Below are 4,064 nucleotides of genomic sequence, written 5' to 3' on the forward strand. Positions count from 1 at the left end.
TATTTAATTATGTTGGTAATGGTTTTTGATTTGACAATTTAACTTTTAACATGAATGGATAAAAATAGGCGCCTCTAGTAGCAATATTGTGATTGTCGACTTCATCAAACAATTGTAATATTTTTCGATGGACTACAAAAAGAAGGAGATTGAATGTGAACCTTTAAATTGCAAATATGATAGAGTAATCATTTTTATTTTATATGGTTGGTTGGTTGTTGAGTTAAATGGGTATTTAATTATATTTACTACCAATGTGCCAACACAATCTTGGTGGTTGAAAATTACAACGATAAAATATTTCAGTCTCATCATCTTCAAGAATAATTGATGTCTCATTTTCATCAAACCAATGCTTCACAATATAAAATAAGATATTCTACATAAAAAAATTCAAAAAATTAATTAATTAAAAATTTGTCAGTTAGAAGAATACAATTAACTACATATATGTATGAAGATTGAAATTAAATTTAAACTAAATAAATAAACTAAAATAATAATTATTGAATACATTTACCAATCACTGTTTACCATTTGCAAAAGAACTCGTAATAATTTTTTGGCTAAATACTACCCGTGGTTCCTTAACTTAATTTCAGTTAACGTTTTAGTCCTTTATTTTTTTTTCCCGATTTGGTCTTTTATTTTAATTTTAAGTGACAATTTGATATTTTATGTTTTAAAATATCAACAATATTATCCTTATTTTTTGCAAAAACTCAAAAAAGTCATAAAGAATTTCAAACAAAACTCATAAAACTAATTAGTATCCTCAATATAATGTAATTTCATAAAATTCATAACTTAAATCTTTAAATAGACTCATATTTTCATCTCCAACAACATCAAATAAAGAGCGACAAATATGAGTTTATTTGAAGATTTGAGTTACGAATTTGATTAAGTTTGTTTTATATTACAAAATATAATTAATTTTATGGATTTTGTTTGAAAATTTTGATGAATTTTTGAATTTTTGTAAAAAAAGGGATAACATTGTTGACGTTTTAAAACATAAAAGATCAAATTGTCACTTAAATTTAAAATAAAGGACCAAATTGGGGGAAAAAAAAAGATAAAGGACTAAAACGTTAACCAAAATTAAGTTATGGGATCACAAGTAGTATTTAGCCTAATTTTTTCCAAAATATTATCAGGATCATTGTCACTTTCACTTCCCTCGTTGTTTACTATCTATTTCTTCATCGTTGGAAGTGCTTTCGTACACTTACGTTTCTACCACCACAGATTAGTGAAATGTAGTACATCATAAATTCATTACAAAAATTAAACATAGTAACAACATGAACTTTTGTTTAACAAACTCACTTTATTGTAAATACAAAATTTAAAAATTAACGTGCATTGTAAAAATAACAAGATTCACTTTTTTTTTGTTGAAAAAAAGTAAACAAATAATCATAAATAATAAATTTTCTTAACAATATATACTATATCTACGGAACATGAAAACAACGAAGGTGAATGACATGAAAACAACAGTATTGGTCTACTTTTAAATGATCTAAGGCAAAGTTGATAGAGAACGTGTGATTGTTAAAAGTAAAAGAATATACAAACAAAAAAATTCCTGATTTTGGGAGGCGTTACGGCGGCTGAATGTGGAAATGTAGGGAATAAAGACTGTGATGGACATTGTGTCTCATTTATAATTGGTGAATAGAGAAAACCCTAGTTTAAATGAATTGTGGCCCATATTTGGAACCCATGTGCGAATGTTTTAGACTGTTATGGACACACATGACAAAAATATGGACACACATGGCCCATATTTGGAACCTTAAATCATAATTTGAACATACTAATTGTTAACAAATAAAAATTGTTTTTAATTTTTATTTCTCTTATTTACTTTTTTGTTTTTTGTGTGTAACTTGCACACAAAAATTTAATGTTTAATACAAATATTATTTCATATCATTCTTAATCTCAAAATTATCGTACTTAAATATAAATCCGTCAACATAATTATTTTTTACGATACTAACAAACGTTTAAAGAATAACATAACATCTCCATAAAACAAAACATTGATTTGGTTTATGTTGTATAATTGTACACAAATTGCAATTCAACACAAATTACACAAACTCCTCTTTTAGTAGTTCATGTCCATCGTTTATCGTTCTCCTTAGCACCTTTTTCGACCTCCGCGTGACATTACATTCAGGCATTTCAGCAATATATCAAAACACTTATCAAATGTTCACAACAAATACCCAATATCTCAAATCTCTTACATGAACATCCAAAATACAATTTATCTTGGTCAAATGTAACAATCCATTTTATGTCTTCTCTGTTGGACTTGAAAATAGTACAATAAAATTTGGATCCATTTGGTGTTACACTTTACACCTTGCACTTACTGGCCTTTTCCAAAATAGGCCGGAAAAACTTAAATATTTTCCTTGTATACAAATTTGCTATCGACCTTTCTAAAAACTTCTGTTGAGTTTCCAAAACAATCTCCTCACAAGATGATGCATAATCAACCTCAGTTTCTCTAAATCTCATGTAATTCATCCACCAGAAGAATTATTGTAAAAAATTAAGCAAATTGGATATAACATAAACATATTTTCCAAGTTCTGAATGCAAACATTCACACCTCGAAGTAGTCTTAAAGCCATCAAAAAAATTATCTCTAATGTGAGCAGTATCCCACATATTTCTTCTTTGATACATATCCAAAATCCAAATAGTTTTTTCCAACCCAAATTCACTAACAAGTGCTTTTCATTTACTCTCAAACACATTAACATCAAAATCACCTAACATACAATGCTTAAACCTTGATACAAATTTAAATTTTCTAATGTTACTAGTTGCATTTCTAATCAAATGTCATGCACAAAGACGGTGATGAGCATTTGGAAACACCCCTCTAATTGCATTCTTCATTGCCAAGTCCCCATCAGTTATAACAGAAATCAGACATTTACCTCTCATTGCTTCCAACAACTTTTCCAACAATCGTTCATAACTCTCTTCTGTTTTGTCACCAACAATTCCACTTGCAAATAAAATGCTTTAGTTGTGATGAGTTACACTAGATAATATGACTAATGGAGTATTATATCTAATCTTCCTATACGTTCTATCAAATGCCAAAACATCACCAAACAACGAGCAGTCAATGCGTCATACACCATCACACCAAAACAAGTGTTGAAGCATTACATCATCATTAACAATGTACCTCCAATACATCATATCGTCCTTTGATATTATACCCTTCAGAAACTCAAGTGCATCATCAACATCAAAATAATTGTTTCCTTTTTCCTTGAATTGTTCATTATACACGTCTCTTCTTGAAGAACCCAAATTTTCATAATCACCAACTTGTGAAGCAAAATAACCATATATACGTGACGTTGTGATGCCATATATTCTCATGGTCTTCAATTGGTATTTGTCATATTCAGTCATATTTCTATGTGCTGGAAGCATACCTTTATATTTGTCATTTAGGAATCAGTGGTTATGTACATCATCAAACAATTTAATGTACCAACATCCACTATTAAATTAAGCATGTACTTGTATTCTAGCCTCACAACCACACCTACTAATTGGTTTATGTTCTTGTTTTCTACTAACAAATTTGTTATATTTTTCATGTAGTATATCTTCTATATGACAAAGAAATGTGTGTTGAACTATTTCACAATTACAATTCCTAACAACTTTAATTTTTCTACCAGCATATCCATTTAAACAACCATGCCAATTATAAAAAATAAATGCAACCTCATGATCGGGAAAATGGTACCTCATTATTTCATCATAACTTTTTTCTTTCAAGTTTATTTTTTCTATATCACCAACACATTTAACAACATAAAAACAAATCTTCAAATTATATATATATATATATATATATATATATATATATTAATTTTACAAAATAAAAACAAATCTTCAAATTTTCAGGAAAAACATTAATCGCCTCTTCATGCCTCTCAACAATTTTTGTTTCCATTGACAATTGCAAAAGCTTCATAATTTTATCACAATTGAAATATAACTTAAGG

General features: G+C 28.1%; 1 pseudogene; it reads right to left on the minus strand.

Moving 5' to 3' along the window:
- Window positions 1–2,871: 2,871 nt before the first annotated feature.
- LOC101491516 (putative protein FAR1-RELATED SEQUENCE 10) lies at window positions 2,872–3,807 on the minus strand (annotated as a pseudogene).
- Between the last annotated feature and the right edge of the window lie 257 nt (window positions 3,808–4,064).

This window comes from Cicer arietinum, chromosome 3, assembly GCF_000331145.2.
Source record: "Cicer arietinum cultivar CDC Frontier isolate Library 1 chromosome 3, Cicar.CDCFrontier_v2.0, whole genome shotgun sequence".
NCBI lineage: Eukaryota > Viridiplantae > Streptophyta > Magnoliopsida > Fabales > Fabaceae > Cicer > Cicer arietinum.